The sequence below is a fragment of the Protopterus annectens genome, chromosome 2.part1 (assembly GCF_019279795.1).
Source record: "Protopterus annectens isolate FY-2018-M chromosome 2.part1, PAN1.0, whole genome shotgun sequence".
Taxonomy (NCBI): domain Eukaryota; kingdom Metazoa; phylum Chordata; order Ceratodontiformes; family Protopteridae; genus Protopterus; species Protopterus annectens.
In genome coordinates, this window is record NC_056729.1 from 168,756,924 (window position 1) to 168,782,923 (window position 26,000).

General features: G+C 38.5%; 1 long non-coding RNA gene across 1 annotated transcript in view; it reads right to left on the reverse strand.

Moving 5' to 3' along the window:
* Nucleotides 1–1,209: 1,209 nt before the first annotated feature.
* Nucleotides 1,210–26,000, reverse strand: part of LOC122793994 — a 139,686-nt gene continuing 114,895 nt past the window's right edge. The window contains exons 3-4 of the long non-coding RNA XR_006363600.1: nt 2,998–3,086; nt 1,210–2,227 (exon numbers count right to left, since the gene is read on the reverse strand). This is a non-coding gene — a long non-coding RNA (uncharacterized LOC122793994). The remainder of the gene's footprint in view (nt 2,228–2,997; nt 3,087–26,000) is intronic.

The window sequence follows — 26,000 nt, forward strand, 5'->3', positions numbered from 1 at the left end:
AGCATCACACTTATATCATAAAACATCTTTTACACTTTAAATATATTTTCATACATTTTTCCAAAACCTTCAAAAAGTAACTCTTCTTTTCCAATTTCTATTTCATGTTCATTTATATGATCTGTAAATCACACTTTTTCAAAATCACTAACATGCAAATTCTGTAACAATGGGTTTGATCAAGATGCAATGAGTTTGGTCATTAAAGCTTTGCATAAAAATAAAAGCAAAAACACAATCATAATAATAATAGCAATAAGCATAATAAATTTCAGCAACTTGCCTCCCCATCCTGAAAACAAATTGGTTAGCCAAGCCCATTTTGAAATATCAGCTTCCTTGGTATCTGACAGTTCAGTCATTTTTTGGATGATTTCCAAATGACTGTATTGAGTGCTCATTATTGGGAATAAACAAAGAGCATTCCTCGTGCATGAGACTGCATGTACCTCCCTTCGAAGCAAGTACAAATCAAGTGCCATTTGATCTTGGAGTACCACTGCATACATGGCACTTGTAATCAAATTAACAGTTTGATATGTTGCATGGCTTAATACTTCTAATAGCTAAGAGAGCTTTCTCAGCTCCCAAACTTATTTTTACAGTCCCATAAGCAGGTAATATAACAGCCCCAGAAATAACACAATCACCAAGGTCCATATGAGATAGTCCTTTAAAAGTTGCTTGCTCTAAATCATGATGATAAATCAATGACGCATCAACCTTTTCAATTGGATTTCTTGCAGTCTGAGTATCTCGTATATTACAAATTTTACCACTGGGCAGAGTATCTTTATGTCAAACGACTGGAAGAACTCTCCCAATATAACAACACCCTGACCGGTTTGCTGGCAGCCAGGGATATGCTAGACTGCCACAAATAAAATTAAATTTCTTCAGCATGACCATATCTCTTACTCCACTATGCATTCTTTGAGTAATACTACAACTAATCTGTCCAACCTCCACAGTCCCATTTTTCGCATAGCAAGTATATCCTTTGACAGTCACTGACAGTCTAAGTGCAGCAATTGTATTAAATGATGTGAATGGGTGGCTGCAGTCGTGTAGCAGTTAGCATTGCTGCCCGACAGCAAGAGGTTCTCTGGTTTGATTCTTAGCTGGGGTGCCTTCTGTGCATAGTCTGCACTTCCTCCCTGTGGTCATGTGGGTTTCCTCCCACATTCCAAAGACATGCAGTAAGTGGATTGGACACTCTAACTTGGCCGTAGGTGCGAGTGAGTGGTATGGATGAACTACTGCAGCAGGGCTAGTCACCTGGTGGTGTAAAATCTTGGTTCGGTATGATTGTCACTGTTGAAGTAACACCCTGATCCCATGCGCAAAATGGGAAAAAGGAGTTGAGGATGGATGGATTATGCCACAAAGCATTTTTACCTAGTACCACTGATGAAAAAGCTGCCTCCATATCAACTTCATTTTACAGGTACTGGAAACAATGGGATACCTCCATCATAGGCAGTAGGTGTGTGGCCACATAACCAACAATTACTAACATTTAGAGTCTTAGCATATGTATTCAAAGTGGTATGGAATGTACTGAAACTGGAATGCCAATCTGCTGATTTCTGTCTAGATTTTATCTATCATTTTATTTTTCTTTTAAGAAACTGAGCAGTACTTACAGTTTCAGCAGGGATCAGGAAATGTAGCAGTAGAACAAAAACAACAATTGCAGTCATCACAGTAACAATCAGACCTGAATGATAAGCTCGGCAGGGTCGGAGTGAGTTTTCAAACATGTCCAGACACAAATTCATTTTGTGATGAATAGCTCACTGCTGTACTCTAAACACACTCCATAAAGATTGCTGTTGTAGGTTAGCTCCCATGAGCGGTGCTTGGTCACCTGACTCAGGAAAAATGTCTCCTTCTGATGTCCTCAGTATCAGTCATGGGTTCTGTTCCAAGCCTCTCTGGATTTTCTACTGGTACGAGAGGAAACCAGTTCATCATCAGGCAAGGTTGCAGAGGGTAGGTTGAAAGGAATGAGTCGGCTTCCCTCATTTGGGACTACGTTTCAAATATGGCTGATATGGATTCATGTTGGAGGCCCTTCGAGTCTAACAGCTGTAGCTGCGATGAGGAACATCAGGAATGAGCATTTCCTTTGAGGTTGGAGGGCATGTCATCTGGAGAAGCCCCAATCTCCTTGGTTGACATCATGTGTTGCATCATGATCAGGCTGGAGTTGGGCAGAGATAACCTGTGATTGAAGATGCCACAGAACAGAAATAAGTTATTTACAATATGTAAACATTTTTTCATCAACTACCTGCAGATCAAGATTTGTGGGTAAGGGTGTGACTGGCATCCTCATAGGGTGTCCCATGTGCATTTCATGAGGGGAGAACATTTTTGATGCACTGATTGCACTGGGGATAGTAAATAAAACTAAGGGTAAAGCCTCTGGTCATTTTAGACCCATTTCTGCAGTAAGTTTTGCTAACTTGGTTTTCAAAGTTTGATTCATTCTTTCTATCATGCCTCAAACCTGAGTTCTGTGTGGACGGTGATACTGCATCTAAATATTTAGAACATTACAAATTTGTTGAATAATCTGACTTGCAAAATGAGTATCTCTATCTGACTGAATACAATATGGTACCCAAAATGGGGTATAAACTCATACAACATCTTCTTAGCCACTGAGTCTGCATCATTTTTGATGCATGGGTATGCTTCTACCCAACCAGAGAAAACATCAGTCAAAACTAGTACATATTTAAACCTTGCACACATTGGCAATTATGTGATGTCATGCTGTAAATAACAAAAAGGTCCCCATGGTTTTTAATATGCTGTGTGGGAACAGTCAGAGATTTAGAAACATTAAATTGATACTGACCAACTTCTGAAGCATAAGGAGCATACCAGTCAGTCAAAATTAGTCTTATTAAAGCATTTTTTCCCAGATGGGAAGGCAAATTGTAAGCCCATGCCAATTGTGGTAGAAGAGTTCATGATGCTACTAACCTTACATCCAGATGGCACCAAACTAAGTCCAGGGAATGACAACAGCCATCATGAATCCACCTTACCCTTTCAGAGTCATCACCTTGTCTCTGAAAAAACAACAATTCCTGCAAAGTTACAAGTACATTTTCAACTTGAAGAGGCTGCAAAACAGAAGCCTGAACAGGATTTAATAAAGCAGCCTGCCTTGCCACTGTATCAACAAAGGTATTTCCCACGGATTCAAATGAGGTATCTGACCTATGAGCAGCACCTTTAACAGCAGCTGTCTCCCTAGGGAGAAACTGGGCATCTAATAACTCATTTACAAGAATGGCATTTTTAATTTTTGCCCTGCAGAGGTTAAATAACCTATTTCTCTCCAAAGGTTTCCAAAATCATGAGCCACTCCACAAGCGTGTCTTGAATCACTGTACACAGTAATAGTCTTTTCATGTACTAGCTTGCAAGCTTCAGTAACAGCTACTAATTCAGCTACTTGAACTCAAACATTTCCCTGCAATTGTCCAGTCAGTAATACTTGATCAATACTACAGATCGTAAAAGTGTCTGTCAATTGTCTGTATTCCCTTCTGATGCACCATCCATCGACAAACAAAATTAAGTCAGGGTTCTGCAGACGAGTATCCCTGAGATCAGATCTAGGAGGAAGAACATTATTAATAACAAACACAACCACGAAGTTCACCTTCATCAGAAGTAGGGATAAGAGAGTCTAGATTCAAGGGAGGGCATCTAATAATCTGCAAAGAAGGATTATTAAGCAGAGCTAACTCATATTTGGAAAGTCTAGAGGAAAAAAGATATTGTGGTTTAGCCATTAATAATAAAGCATGAACAGCAGGAAACTGCAACAAAGGTATCATGACTTAAAGTAAGTGCCGCTGCCATATCAACTAACCGGGCAGTTGTGGATACAGCTCTAAGGCAAGGGGGAAGTGCGGCTGATACTGCATGACGATTTGTACTGTAATTAGCAGCTAGTCTAAAGCCATCATTCATTTTCTGTACTAATAATCTTAATGCTACCTTGTTGCATTCACAACAGAAAAGAAAGAGCACTTTAGAATAATGTGACAGTCCTAATGCCATGGAAGGGACTCGGGGGTGTCTTTTTTCAATAGTTCTAGTAAAGATTTAATTATTTCAGCATAGTTGGGTATCCACTGTCAATAATAGCCTACTAAACCAAGAAATGCTCTCTCTAAGTTGTCTTAGAGAAGTAGGTCTCTATGCTGTCTGTATAGCTGTAATGTGAGAGGGCAGAATGTGTTATGCATTTTCAGAGATTAGATGTCCTAAAAACTGGACTTGTGGTTGCCAAAGCTGAAGCCTGCCAAAGCTGAAGTTTAGATGGTTTACTTTAAATCCTAACTCAGCTAGTTTTCAGAAGAAAATGCTATCAGTCTGACAGCAAAAGAATTAGATGCTATGAGAAGATCATATATGTACTGTACTAAGGCAGACCTACAAGGTAACTGTATTTTATCTAACTGCTTTTTCATTTCCCTAAAAAATAAGGTAGGTGATTCTACATATCCTTGGGGTAAGCGTGTCCATGTGTACTGGTGTCCTTTATATGGAAACACAAATAAATAGTGACTATCAGGGTGTATTGGGACAGAAAACAAAACTGAGGAAATATCAATAACCAAAAGTTGGTAGCAGAAAGAGGAAATGAGCAAAGAATAGTTGCAGGGTTAGATACTATGGGAAAAGCAGGCACAACTAGTGCATTCACAGCTCTCAGATGTTGGACAAATTTATAAGTGTCTTGGCCAGGTTTCTTTAATGGCAAAATGGGTACATTACAAGGACTCCTAGTAGGAATAAGTATGCCTTGTTGCAGCAATGTTGAAATAACTGGTTCAATTCCTGCTTCTGCTCCTGCAGAAAGAGAAAATTTTGTCACCATGGGCAAGGTTCACAAGGTTTTAAAGTAATTTGTGCTGGTGTAGCCTCTCTAATAAGTTGTGCCTCATTTTCATGGATTGTCCGTAACTGTAAAGGAACTGTATTTAGTAATTCTTCATCTGATGGCTGTACAGGTTCTGTGTCAGTAGGGAAAGAAAAGAGCATTTCCTCATCCAAAACACCTACAACAGCACACATCTGCATCACTGGAGACTCATTGGGAACATTTAAATATATTTCATTCAGTGTACAGAATATTGTACATTGCAATTAACAGAAACAATCCCTACCTAAAAGATTAAGGAGTGCAGAGTTTCCAACAAGAAAAGCACATAGATATGTCAGCAGTACCAACTGAATGGAAATTGAAACTGTCTCAGGACAGTATAAAGAGACTCCCTGATACCCCAACTCCTTGCACTGTGTTGCAGGACAAAAGGAAATTCTTGGTCATGGAAGCATTTAACATTGATCTAGTAGCTCCAGTATCTATTAGAAAGGGGATATTGCTGACATGAAGTATAATGTTAATGAATGGTCCTTTCTGGTATACAGGTATGAAAGGAAATAGCTGTGATCTCTGTTCATGACTATCCTATTTATCTTGTTGCCAAGCTGATGACTGCCAAGGAATGTTTCATGTAGAAGGTTGTTGCCTCGCATTTTGATGGACATTTTTCTGATTTTGTGGTGGCAACTGATTATCAAATGGATTGTTAGACTGTACTGGCACATCTACTGACAGCAGGAAAGGATAATTGCCCCTCCAATGACCATTCTGGCCACAATTAAAACACATATTTGAATTTGATTCTAGTCTCTGTCCTTGTGAATTTGGGGTATTGTTAAAATTCTGAGGAAATGGTCCTTGATTTTGAAAAAAAAAATAAATCTATTATGTTCCCCACTCCCTCCGCTATTTTTCCCTCTATTTCTGGTAAACTGTTGGAGCTGTAAGTTTAATATTTTTTCTTGTCACTCTCATTTTTCATGAATAAGGGTGTCTGCTAAATACTGAACCTGATTAACAAGTTCATGAAGCCCCAAACTTGGCCAAGTTAAGCAAACCTTTTTTAGCTGATCTTGAATGGAGGGCAATTAACCATTGACAAAAGCAGCTGAGAGACCACTTGCTGCTGGACCTTCAGTAGGCTCTGTATAACCTGAGAAAGCTTCCAGGGCATCTGTCATATGCTGCAAATAAGATTAAACTGACTCATCCTCTCTCTGTGTGGCTGCGTTTATCCGGAATCAGTAAGGCACTGGTAGACATACTGCAGTAATAGCCTGTAATAAGCGAGTCCTAGTTGCCTAAAAAGCCACTACATCTGCATGCTGTGGAACAGGGTCTGGCATATTAACATGATCCCAAATATGTTTAAACATATCAGGCGGAATGGATGTGCTCATCACTGCTCTGAGATCCTCTAAAGTAAGATTTTGCAATTCAACATACCCCTTTAAGATTCTTGCATATTTTACTGGATTTGTTCTGAACGATGTGAGACAGTTCAAAATAATTTGGAAATCAACTACAGACCAAGGATGGACCACATTTATAGTGGAAGGTGCTGCTTTATCTCTGCCAAGTGCTTGGTTCAGGACTTGTCGCAGAGGATGTAGGTGGGTAGACACTATCTCCCTCTTCCTCTGAGGAGGAATCAGAATAATTTTTATCTAGATTAAATTTATCAGAGCCAAAATAACCATCCCAATCTACAATTATTTGGAACTGAGTAACAAATTTACATGAACATAGCTTTTGTCATCTAGGAAGAGAAGATAACACCCCTTTTATACATTGTCTCAGAAAGCTCATAAACATCAGAGGTATTTTAGACTGGATATGGTCTGAAACAGAAGAAGAGGAAGAGGTTTCAAGTTGGCTAGAAGAAGGAGATAACTGAGGAGGTTGAGTCATTTGGCTAGTGGAGGTGAACGACTCAGAAGGTTGCCTTCTCTGAGAAGGTGATGGAATAATAATCTCTGAGGTGGAAGAAGAGACAGCAGAATGATGATGGTCAGGGGGTGATGGTGGTGCATTATAAGGTGGAGGTGGTGCAGTGGGCAAAACTAAGCAATTGTCATCAGATGACCGACCATGACTAAGTTGTAATTTCTGTAGTTCCCTAAGGGGATAGAGCCCATAATCACCTGGTCTCTGACAATCAGAATGTTGTAGATGATTAATCATCTTATTAGCTGATTGTAACTGTGTTTTAAGTTTAGCTGTGTTATGTTTCAAACTATAAACTATAGAATCTTTTTCTCTACCTTTAGATTCTATCTGCCATGCATTAAAGGCTAACCAGCAGACATCAGGGACTTTATTACCTTTTTCTCTAAGTCTCTTTTATAAGTTTAACAAAATATTTTTATCAAAAGTACCAGCAGGTGGAAAAGTCAATTTACCATCATTTTTAGTGAGCTCATGCCATTTATCTAAGTAGAGACAGATATCTCTGTTACAATTCTGAAACATATGTCTTGCAGGAGTACCATACTCCAGTTCTTTTAAAGTACCCACATTCATTCCCAATTTAAAGAAAAGTTGAATTGTTAATACAAACAAAAAAAAAAAAGATATTACACTCACATACTAACCTACATGCATACAAAAGCTACATTTACCTGTGGAAACCTGAAAGTCTGCAAATATTGAAAATTCCAAAGAAATGTACAGTTGTGAAGTAATGCTACAGAAAACACAATAGACAAAAAACTGTGAAAGGGCCCAGTAAAGCGGTTTTCTGTAGAACCAGCTCACAGCAGTTTGAAAATAAACCTCAATCACTGGCAGATTAAAATATAATTTATTAAAATAAATAACACATATTTGGGGGACAGTACTCAGGAAGTCATGTCACCCTGAACAAAAGAATTCATGATCTTTTTATAGGAAAACTTTAACAAAGTAGTAAACTTTATCAATCATAACTGTTAGCATCCAATAGAAAAATGCTAACTAATACAGTTCATAATACAGTTTGTTCTTCAGACCATACTAAATATCTAATAGAAATAAGTCAAATTTAGTAAAATAGATCTGCAATTTCTTATCTACATTTTTAGCTTAGTATGGAATAAGTTTTTTTGTTTTTTTTTTTACCATGTGATTTAGAAAGAATGCTGCCTCAGGCTCAGAAAATAAAACATAATCATTCTGCACTTTTCCATGTTTCCAGTTGTACTGTTGCAAACACATATGCTAACCTTCTAGGACATGTGCAATTTCATTTTAACCCTTTAGACTTGTGATTGTCTTTGGCTTGAGTAGCTGTTTTAGCCTCAAACTTGTCTTTGCTGGATTTTATTAAGCTCCTGAGTTGTTTATTTTAATGACAGGGGCTCTAACTTTCAGGGAATCACTCTTCTTATTTTTGGTCAAAATTAATTTCCTTTTATTATAATGCTTGTTGATATTATGGTTTCATAATGTGGGTTTGTTTCTGGGGTTTGAACTTCAGTTCCTTCTGGGTACAGTTGCATCTTTGTAGCTGTTTACATGCTGGTATAGTGTGTCAGTGTATATTTCTGCATAGTCAGTAGAGTTAATTAGGTTTGATGGGGATTTGAAGCTTGGTAATGTATCACTTATGAGTAGGTAGTTTGCTTAAAGAAATTTCTAAACGTACCTTGGAAGGAAGGAATCTCTGGTTTCATGTTTATTTTGAAGAGACTGCTTTATGGTCAGACCGAACAAGTGATGAAGGTACACAAGGGATAGTACAAGATGCTCCCATATTAGTCAGGACAAGATCCAAGATGTTATTCCCATAGTAGATATTCTAATTCTTCCCTGACATTTGTACTGACAGAGTCCATGAATCTCTGTGATTGTGCACTAGAGGTGGTGTAGGTTTCCCTGTCTATAGCTCTACAGTTTAGATCACATAGGAAAATTGTATCAGATTTAATACTGAATGATTCTAGTTCCTGTAGATAAGTGTTGTGGCTTTCTTTTGTCATGGATGGAGTTCTATAACTATCTAATATATGGTAAGGGACTTTTCTGCAGGTTATTTTGATATGAAAAAGTTCAAATGCACCATACTGCTTTACCAATCTTGATGTGAGTCTCTTCTGGGTGTAGATTGATGTACCTCCATCTTTTATCTCCTCCTGTGTAGTAGCTGGTCTAATTGTGTGCAAGGTGTTATAGTCCTGCACAGCTTGAGTGCTCTCCACTATTTGAAACCATGTCTCAGTCACTGCACAGACATCAATGTCTTCCAGGTTGAGAGGAGGTTGTAGGAAGTTGAGTTTCTTGTTCAGAATCATAGCATTGATCAGTAATACCTTCATATTTTCCTTTGCTTGTTCATTTTATTGGTGGATTTATCAGGTCAGCATTGCCTAGAAAAAGGCACTAGGGGTGGGCAATGTCTTTGCAAATAATCAAAACTTTAGAGGGGCTAGATGTAGGCCATCCTTAATAAAGTAGTATGGTCTGTCAATCATATTCTCCCAGGCTGACAAATACTGGACCCCCTCTTAATAAGACCAAAAACTAAGTCAATTATTGAAGTCAATTAATTTTTGCTCATATCTAGGCATCATTCCTAGAGAAAATAGAATGATCCTCATTGCTAGGTTTATACCTGCCTTAGACACATAATCTGAGAGCTCTATCATATCTCTCTTCATATAATCCAGAAAAGTACACCTCAAGTCATTGACACCAGCAATGACAGAGTCATACCGATACTTGTTGTTGAAGGACTTGAGTACATGCATGATCTGATGGATTCTGGCACCAGACAAGCAGCTAACCAGCTCTCTTTCCTTGCTCAGCCTGGCAGGAGGCGCATCTGTATGCCTTACAATGGAGTTACCTATAACAAGAGTATTTGTTTGGGTTGATGCCTGCTTTATGGGTTCAGCATCCATTCCTTTCAGACTCCATGTGCTATGCGAGGAAGTAAGCTTAATATGCTGAGTGTGCTTTGTGCTTGTGTTGTGTTTTGGGGGTCTTTGAGGTTTAGGCAAGGTAATCTTTAGAACCTCAGCATATGATGGATTATGTGTATTGTGATGGCCTTGGAGAGGTGTAATGTGTGGTGTACTGCTTATGATTTAGGTGGCTGAGTTTACTGTGTGTGAGATTTTTGCCTCCTATGATATTAAACAAATACATCTCTCACACACTGTGTTATGCTGTTTGAGTAATAGATGATCATCAGACAGCATGAGACAATTCTTACAAGGTGTTAAGATAACCACCTCCATCAGGCTGACTAGAGAAGATACTTTATAAAATTATATTTGTGTGCTTATTGTCAGCAGCCAATGAACGGGGAGAGTGAGGGAATTATGTTGTCAAATTATCATAAGGGGCAGGCAACAAGCAGATAACACAGTACAAACACAGGTTTAATAAAGAACTCAGAACTCTAGTGCCTCAGCTTACAGTCTTGCAGGAGTAATACAAACACACAACTTTGGTTTGATGAGGATGGGTGTAAGATACCTGCCTTTTATTTCCTGCCCAAATTACATAAAAATTTGCAGAGCTCTCCTGGTCGTCCAGTTGTTGGTGCCCATAAATATTTTTTAATCAATATAGGTTTACTTATACATGAACATTTAAAGTCCCATGTTATGAAATTGCAGTCTTATATAAAAGACTCTTGATTTTTTTGGATAGAATACAGGACATTAAGTGGAGTAGTGATATGTATTATGTAGTTATGGATGTGAAAAGTTTATACACTAGCATTAGACATCACGATGGCATCAAAGACTTAAATTATTTTTTAGGTAATTCTCCCTTGTCCTGTTACATAATAGAACTTACACATTTTTGTTTATTAAGTAATTATTTTGTTTTTGATGGATGTGTGTATCATCAATTACAAGGTATCGTCATAGAAGCATCCTTTGCCCCCATGCATGCAAATCTGTTTATGGCACTTTTTATGTTGGAATACGTTGTATAAGCATGAGTTTGTAAGAAATTATGTTATTGCCTATTACAGATATATTGATGATTTAGGTTTTATTTGTAAATGTGGTAGGCATAATGTCATGAATTTTTGCTTGGATTTATAACAAAATATTTATGGTTTGAAATTTGATGACATACAGTGTGGTAGTACGGTCCATTTTCTAGACTTGGTATTAGAGGGTATTAATGGTGGGGGCATCAAGACATTAGTACATAGGAAATTTGCTGACAACTTTCATTTTTTGCATGGGGCTAGTTTTCATCCCCAGCATTTGTTGGAAGCCCTACCCTATGGGGAGTTTCTTCAAATGCACAGAATTTGTAGTGATTGGGGGATTTTGTAAGAGAGTGCAGGTACACTTTCCATATGTTTGTTAATAGGGGCTATAACTACAATATGGTTAAGAAGTCTTTACAAAGAGTTGTAGCACATAGACTGGGACTAATCAGTGTCAAAATGTTATGCATGGAGAAGGGAATAACACCGAATTGTGTAAAAATCAGATATATTTTGCCTCAGTGTATAATAGCTTGAGCAATAGGATTAACGAAATATTGCATAGCTGTTGGAAATATTTACTTCAGGGTGTGGAACTGGAAAGAATAATAACAAATAGTCCTTGTATTTCCTATAAAAAAGGAAAAAGTTTAAAAGATTTTTTGGTTTCTAGTTATTTCTCTATGCCTAATGAGACATTATATATAACCCCTGCCATGAGGGGTACTCACCCTTGTGGTGGTTGCTCTATATGTTCCTATGTTGTTACAAATTAAAAAAAAAAATTAAGAAAATAAATGGTATTATGTTTTCTCCTGGTGGTAGTTTTTCATATAATAGTGAAGGGGTAATATATGTTCTTAGATGCCCCTGCAATTTATTTTACATAGGAGAAAGTAAAAGAAAAATTAAAGTAAGAATACAGGAACATATAAGAGATATAAAGAATGGCAAAGTAGAAAGTAACATTGCAATGCACTTTAAAACAGTTCATAATGCTGATTATTCTTTTATGAAAATTGGTGAAATATGTGATATTAAGGACAAATTTCTTTATAAAGAATCTGTTTATATTTTAAAGTTTAATACTATGGTACCTGTAGGTTTAAACTTAGAGATTAATTGGAAACAATTATTATGTAACTGAGTAATTAATTAATGAATGGTGTTATAAAAAGTCTGTGTAAAGTTGTGTGTTTGTATTACTCCTGGAAGGCTGTAAGCCGAGGTGCTAGAGTTCTGAGTTCTTTATTAAACCTGTGTTTGTACTGTGGCCAGTTGTGGATTTCTTCTTGCTGTCGTTCTTCAAGTTGTTACATAACAAACATATAACACAACTACTACATGGTGGGTGGGGAAAACAATTAGACTCTCAGCTCTGAGCTGACTGGCCTAACATCATCATTGCCCTCACACTGTACTATATGCGGCCTTTCTCTGTCTGTCAATCACATCAGTCCTCATGCTGCTTTAGCACTGCTTGCTCTGTTGCAGCTTAGTGCTATCTGCCCCACACATCAGCCCTCACTCTGCCCTCGCACTGCTTGCTCCATAATGCAGTCTAGCACTGTCTGTCCATCACATTATCACTCAGTCTGCTCTAGCACTGGTAGCTCCATAATGCAGTCTAGCACTGTCTGTCCCACACATCAGCCCTCACTCTGCCCATGCACTGCTTGCTCCATAATGCAGTCTAGCACTGTCTGTCCCACACATCAGCCCTCACTCTGCTCTAGCACTGCTTGCACCATAATACAGCCTAGCACTGCCTGTCCATCACACTACCCCTCACTCTGCTCTAGCACTGCATTCTCCATAATACAGCCTAGCACTGTCTGTCCCATTAATGCTACACCTCTATTTTGTATGTGGTCCTATGCTCAGTATGCAGGCATTATCCATTGCTTAATATATGTCTGATTAGCTCTGCAGCACCTTGTAAGGTGACCTCCTTGAGCAGTGCGGCACTTGTCTATGCATTCCAGCCAGTGTTTGGTAATATAAATAACTAGTGTATTCCTGTAACATGATTTTAATAAATTTGATAATATTGCTAATATTTCTGTTACTCAGATCCATCAGGATAGATTAGTTTGGTTATATTTTTCTTTACTCTGTTTTAGAGCAACATGTTCATAAGGTCTGTGATAAAGCTGGTGACTGTATTTGGAATTATTTGTTGTTTCATGCTACTTACGGATGAAATACCATAATTTACTTGGGAGTGTGGAGAGGGGTAAATGAATATATTAGAAATTCACAGAGGTTCTCTTTTAATATGCATATATAGGGGGTTCTGCTTGAGTTTACATGCACAATGGGATGATGTACTTACTACATATATGTGATGTAAATGGTATGGAAAGCATTCAAATATTTCTATATAGATATATAAACAATTAGATGCAATAATAAATAGGTTTCCATGTGTCTTCATTAATTTGGATACATGGATGTTTTCTGAGTGACTGTTTATAGGGGCATGATAAAGCATATATTAAAAATTGATAAGGAAATAGGTTTTGGAACATTCCATAGTACTGCAACATATGAAATGTTAGTAAGAGCAGGAGATGGATCCCAATATTGCCACTGAGTTGCTGTAATGTGCTTGTATAGTACAACTAACATTTATTTTCTTTATTTCACTGCACTGTTTAACTGCACTAATAGTACTGTTTCCATTCAAAGTTTATTACCTTTGCAGGTTTTAAGTGGCAAGTTTTGTTTTGTGTAACTTGTAAATATCAAAGGGCATTTTAATGGAGATCTTGGGCAATAACAGACCAAGAGGAATTAATTCCAGAAGTATTCTTTTAATTGCCTTTTGAGAACGCTATTCACTTAATTATATGGCACTATAAGTACTGTGTTAATGAAAGATTATTCTTGGAATGCTATAATCAACATTTTTGAAGCTATTTGTATACTAGAGTTGCATGATGAACTTTTTTAAGCACATGCATTCAGAAAAGAAATTTAATTTGATGAAAGGGGAATGGGCAGCCCTTAAAAATATGAAACAGAAGATATATAGATTTATTAGATGTTAAGCTGATAAAGTACAATGTTAAATACTGAAGGATTTGCAATACTATTTTAGGTGTTGAACTTGTCTATGAAATGGTGTAACATGGTTGTTTGAATTTAATAATCAGTTATCAAATGTATTACACGGAGGTGTGTTGCTTGCATAACAGACATCTAAAATATGTATTATTTTTGTTATATTCTGAAAATATACAAACAATCTCTGAATTTCCATGACCAACCTTTTGTTTCAGGAATACACGGGTTTCTGAAAAATATGAATTTATTCTTGGGGACTATTTTCAAAAAAAATGTGCTGGCAACATGAATTTGTATTTTAAAAATGTTAGTGATATGGTAACCAAAGAAGGACTACCCTTTCTATGCCAGAAGAAAATTTCAAAGAGATTACAAGAACACCCATCATCAAGCTTCTTGCAGAAAAAAAAAAGATGAACAGCATAGGCAAAATGCTTTTTTCCACATGAAATTATTGCTGGTATGATTTCTAAACTGTGCTGGCAATGATTACATTTTTAGCAAGATTTCTGCCTTCATCGAGTTGGTATGACCTTGGATTTGGTATATATAAGTTTGGGGGGTGGAGGGGCTTGGACCTCATATTAGGGGGTGTTCAGGGACTTTCCCCACTGCAAAAAAACAAGATACAAAATTTCAAGAGTCAGATGATCTGAAGCACCAGTCATAGGTTCATAGGTTCATACTAGGCTATCTGCCCTAGGGCATTTATAAGCCTAGCCAGAGTATGTTTGGCTTTCGCCACCCATTTTAAATTAATTTTGCTATGCCCTTTTTCGAGGTTAGTATACTGTGCCTCTGTCTAACAGTGACACAGAAGTGATACCCGGGGTAAACCTATGATCTCCCATCCACTCATCAAGATTCCTCTTGAAGAGAGTCAATGAGGGACTCTGCCTAACCTGGACTGGGATTTTATTCCATAGTGAAGGGAGCCTCTGGGTTATGAATCTGTCCCTCCAGCATGTCCTATTTATTTCAGTGCTGAGGTTCAAGTCTCTCGAGCGTAGCTCGATGGGATTTGGATTTTTGAGGTGCAGCATGTCCCTTAATTCGGGTTGGACATGGCCTTATACGCCAGGCACAGGTCACCTCTGAGCAGGCGGTATGCCACTGAGTAGAGCTGGAGTTTCTTTAACTGGGCAGCATATGGCATCTGTTTGAGCCCTTTGATCCTCTTGGTGAGGTACTTTTGGGGTCTTTCCAGTTGCTGCAGGTGTTCGTAAGGTACATCCCAAAAGGGGCATTGTACTCGATTATGGGCCTGATGAGGGATGAGTAAAGAGGCACGATGACCTCCCTAATCTAGATGTGAATCCCTTCATGATTAGGTGGGCTATATAAAATGTTTTTCTAATCACTTTGGCCACGTGGTTGTCAAATGAGAGATTGCTATCAACTTGGGTCCCCAGGTCCCTAATGACTTCTTCTGTACTTAATGGATTACCACCTATGTGGTAATTTGTGGGCACTTTGTTTTGCCAAAGGGGATGACTATACACTTTTGGCATTTAGCTTGAGGCCATGGCTCTGGCACCAGTTGTCTGTTTCTATGAGGCCCTTTTGGAGGATGCTTGTGTCGGCTGGAGAGTCGATGATGGCCCAGTTTGCAGTCATCTGCGAACTTGGTCAGCCACAGTCCTTCCGTGTTGGCCTGTACCTCCGAGAAATATATACCAAACAAGAGAGGTCCCAGGACTGAGCCTTGTGGGATGCCACTTGTAACTGGTTTGGAGTCTGACATGGCTCCAGCAATTCTAACCATGTGGGTTCTGTCCTTGAGCCAGTTTGCAACCCATCTAGTGACATAGGGGTTTATATTTAAGCTGGTGAGCTTATCTATAATGCCTGAGTGGGGTATTGTATCAAAGGCTTTTGCGAGGTCCAGATAGGCTGTGTGGACCACCTTCCCTTCACAATGGCCTTGGTGACTGTTTCAAAGAAGTCAACCAGGTTTAAGAGGCAGGATCTGCCCTTAACAAAGCCAAACTGGGTAGGATCCAGTGTCTGTAGGTCCCCAATATCTTTATTTATGAGGTCCGTGATGATCCTTTCCATAGTTTTGCAGACCAAGCTAGTCAGGCTTATGGGGCAATAGTTTCCAGGGTCCGTTGAGGCACCACCTTTGTGGAGAGGGACCACTGTTGCTGTACGCCACTCTTTGGGTACATATCCTGTAGTAAGGCTGAGATTGAACAGTAGTTTTATGTTTGGGTTTAGCTCTTCTTGGAGTTCATGTAGGACTCAGCCTGGGACACCGTCTGGTCCCATTGATGCTGTGTTTTTTGCTTTGGAGAGGACGGCCCCCACCTGAGCATCTGAGATGTCGGGGGGGCAGCACTCTGCTGGGATAGATATTTGCCCTTTTGGTGGGGAGGGGGGGGGGAGTTTACGCTGAACCTGTCAGCTAGGATGTTGGCAATGTCTGTGGGATCAGTGTATTTTTTGTCATTTTGGACTAATTCTGAGCATATCTGGGAATTCCCACCCAGGTTCCTAACATAACTAAAGAAAGCCTTGTGATTATCTTTAGTGTCCTGTGCAATTTTTCTCTCGAAGCTGGCCTTTGATGATTTTATGAGTGCCCTTAGTTTTTTGCTAATACTGATCAGAGATGCCTTCCCTTTTTGGGATTTTGCTCTATCATGTAGTAGCTTCCTCCTTCTATTGTATAGTTTGTTTATGGCTGGGGTCCACCAGACAGGTCGTCTGCCTTTGGAGGATTGGGTCTTGGTTTTATTTGGGATTACATGATCCATGCATTCCTGAAGGTGTTCATAGAATGCATTTATAAAGGATTCTGCGGTCTGGGACGATTTTCCACAGGCCCGGGCTTTGAAGGATTCCACCTCGGTTTTGAGGAGTGTGAAATTTGCTTTAGAGAAGTTTTTCACTGTGGTTTTCTGGGCAGGGGGTGGGGTCGGGATGTGAATATCCAGTGAGATCAGTTTATGGTCTGATCTTACCAGTGAGGGATGCACTTCTGGTCTGGAGCATAGAGTCCCCATGTTGGTGATGATCAGGTCCAGTATGTTTCCCCTCTTGTGGGAGTGGTAACAAGTTGTTCCATAGCATTTGAGTTTATGAATTCTAGGAACCTTTGGGCAAGGGTGTTGGAGCTAGAGTAATGCTCCCAATCTATGTTTGGGTAGTTGAAGTCGCCCAATATAATGGTGTTCGGAGAGACCTTCATATTTTCCAGTGTTCTCAGGAAGGCCGAGTGGGGTTCCTGGGTTTGGGAGGGTGGTCTGTAGCAGGCTATAAACTGGAAGGCAGTTTTACCCACTGTTAGTTGCACGTGGATAGTCTCTGATGCTTCGTGCTTTGCCACCAACCTGGAGGAGTGGGTATCTTTGATGAATATCGATACTCCCCCTCCTTTTGTGGTTCAGTCCAAGTTTTGGGGTCGAAAAGCATGGTATGAGGTATAACCTGGTAGTGCTGGGGTGCTCTCGGGAGTCCTGAACCAGGTTTCTGTTACTGCACAGATATCGATGTTCTCAATGCTAAGGAGAGTTTCGAAAAGTGCATCTTGAGGTTTAGACTTCTAGCGTTGAGTAGCATTACTCTTAGTTTCTTATCCCTTGTGATACCTATGGACGTGGGTTTGTCTTTTGAGCCTTGCCTAAAAAGGCACTATGGGGGTAGCAAGAGCCTTTGCCAATATCCGAAAGCCCAGGGGTGACAGGTGCAAGCCGTCCATAGCAAAGCATCGTGGCTTGTCGTGCATATCATCCCAAGATGACAGGCATTGGATCCCCTTTGAATGACACCAATACTTAAGCCAATTGTTGAAATTGATCATCTTGTCTTCATATTGTGGCATCATTCTTGGTGAGGGTAAGATGCTACTCAAGGTCAGGGTCATACCAGCCTGGGCTACATGCTCAGAGAGCTCCTCTATGTCTCTTTTCATGTAGTCCAGGGAGGTACGTCTCAGGTCATTCACACCAGCATGGACAATGACTGAGTCATATTTGTACTTGCCTTGGAGTGACCTGAGTGCTTGTGTTATGTGGCGGATCCTAGCGCCAGACAGGCTGCTCCCTGTGACCTTCTCCTTGTTCAGCCTGGTGAGCGGGACGTCAGTGTGCCTGACGATAGAGTCACCTATTACAAGTGTATCAGGTGTGTTTTTAGCCTTAAGGGCTGTGACTGTTCGGCACACTCTCATGGTTTTTTGTTTTGATTGTTTTATGTATTTGTGTTGTAGGCACACCTACAAGGTTGTTCAGTTTGCTACCTTTAATCAGTTACTGTCTTTTTAAACAGTTCCTTTTTAAATTCATCCATTCTCTTTTTAAAATTCAATTTACTTCATGTTAATTAGACTAATTGAATTACTGCTTGAATACCTTAATGAGGGTTACGCCTTTATAAGGATCAAACTGTCAGTGGTCTTTGTTTTATGTTCTGAAGAAGTCAGCTTATTAAACTGACGAAAAGCGCTTAAATAAACCTTTTTTTGACTGCCTGGAGTCGTTTACGGCTTGTTCTTGTGGTTACTGTTCGGCACACTGGCTTTGTGAGATATGTGTTGCACGTGTTTTGTTTTGGGGTAGCGGTTGCTTGGGTGTCTGCTTTGGAGGTCTCTGCTGCTTAGGCAGATCTTTATTTAAAGCCTCCGAGTATGTTTTTGTGTGATTATGTGTTTGGTTTGCTGTCGTGGTAGGTCTATGTGAGACTGGAATTGTAGTGAGTGTGGTTTCCTTCTCCTCCTGACTGGTTATGCCAGTACTGAGTTGAGAGAGCTTAGCCTCCAGTTTGGCTATATGGTTGCATCTCTCACATGTGTTGGAATTTGTTGGGAGGAGGAGAGGGTTGTCATAAATGATTCCTATCCATATGCTAACCAAGCCTGCCCCTGCTTAGTTTCTGAGTTCAGGAACATTTAAGGTAGCATGACCACTTTGTTATCCTAATACTTATGAAATAAAATATCCATATATATAAAATCCTAAAATGGTGTTAACTGTAAGAAATAAAAACAGGGATGGGTTGTGAGAGTAAGGAGTATAGTAGGAAAGAAGGGTATGCATTGTGTTCTAGGGGAGGATTTGAGTCTTATACAGGCATAATCTTACAGTACAGAATTACTCAAAAATAAGGAAGAAGAGCTGTGCTTAGGTTACTCACTCCACACTGCATTTTGCTGTTGATTTATGGTACAAACAAAACTGCGAAAAGAGATAGATGATATGTATATATATATATATATATATATATATATATATATATATATATATATATATATATATATATATATATATATATATATATATATATACAGTAAATGCAAGGATAAAATAATATGACTAATCATAAAGTATTTCATGATGAATTCCATAATGGATCATCTGATGAATTTAAATTTCTTTTTCTGGATGTGGTACATTTACCAAGGAGGTGACAAAGCTAGGACACAAAATGGAAGTCCGGTTAATTTTCAGCTGTAATACTATGCCTCACAATGCATTACAATTACTATCGCTTATTGAATATAAGTAGAAAACATCCTGCAAAGGTTATTTCAACAGAACAAGACTAGGAAAGTTATCTTTCTTATCTTTATTAAATTCCCTAGTCTTGTTGTGTGAGAATAACATTGGCAGGATGCTATCTTTGCAACATTTCTGAAAAAGTGACAGCTATTTTTTTTCATTTTGATAGTTTTTCATTTTAAAGGAACAAAATAAATCATTTACAAATGTGCAGTGTTAGTGTTCAAGTATATACAGGCAACTTATTTGTGTATAAATGAGTCAGTAAAGGCATTCTTTTCCATAACATTAAAAGAACACAATTAATAGAGTATTAATAATAGTTGTAAGGTCACTGTAATATCAAGACTTCGTAACTGTATTATAGTTTTGTGGTTTGAATTGTTGTGCTCTTAATGAAGTTTTTTTTATTTTTTTTACTCTGTCTTTTATACTGTTTTACCCAAGGTCAGGATTTGTTTATTATTTCATTAAAATATTAAAAATATCTAGGAGATTCAGAAACATCACATCCGGAAACACAGCCAAGCAACCACTGTTTACCTTGCTGGCAGGATGAGCAGTAACAGTTAAGTATACAAGCATGTGGCCAGGACTGTGCACAGGAGGAGCAACTCCTCACCATGACAACAGCACAGCCCCATGGCGGTATAATGTTAGGTCATCTCATGGACAAAGTTAAGTACTATCAGCATAAGTAAATAGTGAAGAAGCATTAACTCCTCCGGTAGTTGTGGCAAATTCATGTACACAGATTGACAATGTCAACATAATGTACTGCAATATCTATCTTTCTAGATCTATCTATATGTATATGTATATATATATATATATATATATATATGTGTGTGTGTGTGTGTGTGTGTGTGTGTATATATATATATATATATATATGGGTCCAATTTCAATCAACTAAATTATGTTTCAATGAACTGTAATTTCATGACCCCTTTTTCCCGAAAGTGCATTTATTCAAAAATGCACTTCCGCGAAAAACCAAGTAACTGAAAAGCAGAAAAAACAGAAAAAAACAAGCAAACATGACAACACTAGCTACATGTATGCAGGGGGGCAAGTCCCCCTGCATACCCCATGTGGGAGGCTGCACCCTCCACACCCCCGCTATTTATATATTCTAACTCTGAGATCACACTACAGTGGGGAGAAGGGAATATTCCCTCATCCCCGCTGTGCCGCGATCTACATCAACAAATTCCATTGCTTTCAACTTACTTGTTTTTTTTCGAAAGTGCATTTTTAAAGACATGCACTTTCAGGAAAAAGGGGTCGCGAAATTACAGTTCATTGAAACATAATTTTGCTGATTGACATGAGACCTATATATATATATATATATATATATATATATATATATATGTTCATAGGTGTCTACAAGACTAATGTCTGACATTGAGAGTGAGCCTATTAGAGAAAAGAGGTAGTCTCTGGAATACAAATCTGTCTTTCCAGCAGGTCTCATTTATATCACAGGCAAGATTTAACTCTTTAGAATGAGTAATTTTTATACTGTTTGTTTTGCAGATATGCAGGAGGTCCATCAGAGTATGCCAGGTATAGATTTCCCCTCAACAGCATGTAGGAGACAAAATGCAGGGACAGAGCCTTGAGGCAATCTGCATAGGACATGTTATTTATACCCAGTATTCTTTCAATGAGGAACTTCTGTGCAGATTACAATTGTTGGATGTGCCTGGTTAGGTAAGTACCAATGGGGCATCGTATTCAATGATAGGGCTAATGAGTACCAAATACAGTGGAAAGATTACCTCCTTGAACCTAGATCTCATATGTTTGTTTATAGGTTGTGCAACATAGAATGATTTCATCACTACCATGGACACATGATAGTCAAAGGCTAGATTACTGTTTACAAGTGTCCTCATGTCCCTGCCTACTCAGTCGACTCTTACAGTGGTATTTTCAATATGGTAGGGTGGCTAATTTCCTGTAGGATACTATTATGTATTTCTTGGCATTTAGTTTTAGTCAATGGCTCTAACAGCAGTTATATGTCTGTGTCAGTTCTTCTTGGAGGCCATCAGTGTCATGGTGGTTGCTATGAATGCTCCTAATTTACAATCATCTGAAGATTTGGTCAACCAGAGGCCCTTGACACTGGCATTGACTTCAGAGAGGTAGATGAAAAAAAAGTGGCCTAAGGACTGATCTCTGAGGGACTTTACTGGTGACTGGTCTCTTTGTAGAGATGAACTCCCCAATTCTAACTTCCTGAGTCCTGTCTGTGGAACCAGCTGGCTATCTACAGGGTGACATAAGAGATTATATCTAACATCTTGAGTTTGTCAACAATCCCCAAATGAGGCATTGTGTCATATCTCTTGGCCATGTCAAGGTGGACAGTATGAACTGTTTTGTTATCATCCATTACTTTGGTAACTTTCTCAAAGAAGTCCAGCAAGTTGAGTAGGCATGACCAAACTGGGTTGACTCCAGTGACTGGAGGTTCCCTTGTCATTATTGATTATTTCCATGAGAATTCTTGCCATGGCTTTGCATATGAAGCTAGTGAGACTTATGGATGTTAGTCTCCTTTGTGCAGAGGGGTGACGGTTGCCATTCTCCATTTCTGAGGCATAACACCTGTTTGGAGGCTACTGTTAAATACTGATTCCAAAGGGTCAGATAGGTCATGTTTCTTAATATTTTGAAGGCATTCTGGGATATTGCCAGTGTCCATCAATGCAGTGTTCTTGGCTTTAAAGACAGCACTGAGGACCTTTTCCCTAGTGATGGCTGGAAGAGTTATATTGGCTGTATTCCCTGAGGGGATGCTAGAAGAAAGAGTGGTAAAGTTAAAGCTGAACTTATCTGGCAGTAGGATTTCTACATCTTCTGGCTCACTGTAGATGGTTCCATAACAATGAGCTCTGCACATAATTATGTATTGTGTTGTATATAGACAGAAATGTGTAATGAAACAGAAATAGTATTGATGGTTGATAGGTGGAGGACAGATTACACTACACTAATACAAACCACAGAGATGAACATACAAATTGCAAAGGGAGTTGTGAAACAAAACAGTCAGAAAAGCAGAGAAGAGAAGGTGATATGACAATACATGAATGTTGGATAATGTGAAAACTAGACAAGGCAGTAGGATACAAAAAGTAACATGATATACCAACCTGTACAAGTCCTGAAACCATCAGAGTGTGAGCAGCACTAACATGTTACTGTCATTGAAGAAGGTAAATATGACTCCCTCACAAAAATCAACCCATCAATTCAGTCCACATATCAGTAAATCCACAGTTTCCTGGCAAACAGAACCACTGCAGCAGTAAGACTAAATGTGGCCATAAAACACACATGTCAGAGAAATGTAGCACATCTGCAGTATGATGTCAAGAAAAGAAAGAAAGACAGGTTTCAAGGGAAATGAGCCCATGACTTTCCTACTGAAATTCTCCATACCAGTACATTAGCAAGGGGAGTCACAGAAGTTGTCAGACTAAAAGTGGTCATAACAGACACATATCATACAAATGTAGCTCATGTGCAGATTGCAACATGATCATGGTAAACAGCATGCAACTCCCAAGGGATTCAAAATCACTAACCAGTGCATTAATACAGTAAAATATAGTTGCATGACCATAATAAAACATCAAAATAATTAGAATAAAGGCATTAAGTATTATAGACTGTATGAGTAGCAATGTTTAGTTCATTTGCATGACTAGTTAATGCTTTCCAATCATTTTTCATCCTTTTTGACACAGGAGCTGGTGTGCCGTTTTTCTTTGGTTATATATGGCCATTGGCATTGCTATGCCAACCGTCATACAATGTGTGACCACAGAGAGATGATTCTTTTTTTATAAGCCCTTTTTTCAGCACATGTGTGTTGTGTCTCTCTATTTTTGATGATATTATAGGTTGGAAATGGTAGTATAGGACAGAAAGAAAAATGGAAGCAAGCAGTGGGTAGAACACAAGGTGAACAAATTAGAAATGATCAGTTTGTAAGTGGGGTAGAAGCACGTCTCTAAATGCTTTAGCTCAACAGCTGTAGAGAAAACCATAAATAAATTTGGTTAGAAAGTGACAAACCCCCTGACATAACTTACAACCTGATGACAGAAATGTTTTATTTCAGGGAAATGGAACACATGGCAGCAAGAAAAGAAATGCAATTAAATGTGTCTGATCTGATCTGTTTGTCACTCATATTCCTTGAACCACAGCATTAGCCAGCCACACCTCAGAATCTTTCAGAGAGAAACTGTCAATGTAACAAATTTTGGGGGAATAGACCCTATGACAGCATAAAAAAAGAGAGGGAAATGCACTTGAATGTATTTAATCCCCTGTCTTCATCACTGATATTCTCTTGACTAGTGCATTAACATGGCATGCCACAGAAGCATTCATTCATTCATTCATTCATTCATTCATTCATTCATTCATTCAGTTCAGTTTGGAAACTGGGATAGAGCACTGATTCAAATGGACATATTTCAGACAAATATAAATGGCAGTAAACAAGCAAGTTAACCCAAAATAGTATGAATACAAACAAAATATTGTGTGGCAATAGCATTGAATCAATAACAGTAGTAATAACAAAGTACATAGTATAAGGGACAATAGGAAGAGATGGTTAGAGTAAGCAGGAAATAGGAAGAAGAGACAGAGAGAGAAAATACTAAAGGGATAGGGCACAAAATGTAAAAGATTGGAAAAGTAAGGTAAGGGCATACAGAACTTAAAGGAAAATTCCACCCCATAACTAAAAACAAAATCTGTTTTTTCACTCTGTCTTTGTTTCCTTTCCTATTTTAATACCTCAAAGTCACTCAAGTGCTTTATTTGTAATTTTAGCCTGTTTTCCACAACATGGCTAGCAATGGGACTTGATGTATCAATGTGATCTTGTTCTCCCTCAACCTTTTCACTTTCTCATAATGCTTTGCATGACTCATGCCAGACATGAGGAAATGTGAATTCCTATGCCATTGACATATAAACGAATTTGTGTGAGTCACTGTTACCTTGTAAAAGGACTGCTTCTTTTCTGTCTCTAATCACCCTCATTTATGTTTGGCTCAGACCTTGTCTTACAGTATACTTAGAAGTTTTCTGGCTACAGCCAGAAAAGTAGCTAAATTTCAGACTTTTGTTCAGGGTTTTTTTTGTAGTTCAAGAGGAATTGACAGTCCCCTCCCCCCACATTACTGTAGAGATGTTAAAATAGGTCAGGAAACAAAGATAAAGTAAAAAAACATTTTTTTAGTTCTAGGGTAGAGTTTTCTTTTAACTATATATGATGTATACAATGTGGACAAAATGTCGCATAGTATGGGGAAAATAAGGTTAGGAAGACAGAGATACCTGACTTGTGAAAGGAAGAGTGGGGGCTTAGTTAATGTGCCCAGAGGGAAAGCATTTGCAAACTGACTCAAACTTCAGATGATCTTTAAATTGAGCATAAAATGATGGGCATGACATGAGGTCGTTAAGTTTAGTAGAGAGGGATTCCCAGAGTTTTGGGCCAGAGATAGAGAAGGTATGGTTACTGCAATGAAGTCAGGTTCTGGGACATTGAAGGAGTAGACCTGAGTTGTTAAGACATCTTAGATTGTAACTGACTTAAAGAGTCTTCTATGAGGAGTTTGTAAAGTTGGGATACAAGAAGCAGGTTGGCACATTGTTGGATAAGGTACCAAATGGCTTTATTAAACTGAGCATGGAGTAAGAGGCATGAAGTGAGGTCTTTAAAAAGAAAGGATTCACAGAGTTTGAGGTTTTAGGAAAATTTGCTGAAAGACACATTTCAAGAGAATGGATTCCAGGATAGCAAGAAGAGAGAAATACACCTTAATGGATTTGAAATCCTATCTTCATTACCCCTACCTTCATTACTGATATTCTCTAGACCAACACCTTAGCATGGCATGACTCAGACAGTATGACAAAAACATTTCAGGAGACTGGAACCCATGTTAACAAGAAAATAAATATACCTAAATGCCATAGAAGTACACATAAGAAAGACCAATTAAAATACATTTCAGGGGGATGTTACAACATACAAAAATCAGGGGATTAAAACTCCCCCCAGTGTATTGACAATGCACATATTGCAGTATGAGTACATTGAGCTAGCAAAGCTATTACATACACAAATTATTTTACCTTATTTCATATTTGCATACATGATTAGTGCATGATACACATTTTTTGCAGACTGATACAAAGGAGACATCTATAGGTTTAAACCTCTGCCTTTCTAACTCATATTCTCAAGACCAGTACATTAGCAAGTGAAGCACCCGAATAACTCTATAATGAAGCTGTCAGAGAGCACACATTTCAAGTAACTATAAGAACAGTGTTGAATACTGAAAACTGTAGATTAAAAAACAACATACAACAATCAGGGGATTAAAACCCACCACCCAGTACATTGACAATGCACACATTACTGCATGAATACACTGAGCCAGAGAAATTGCTACATACATGCAAGTGTGACCACATAATGATTTTTTTTTTGTTTTTATAAGTCCTTTTAGGGTTCATGGGA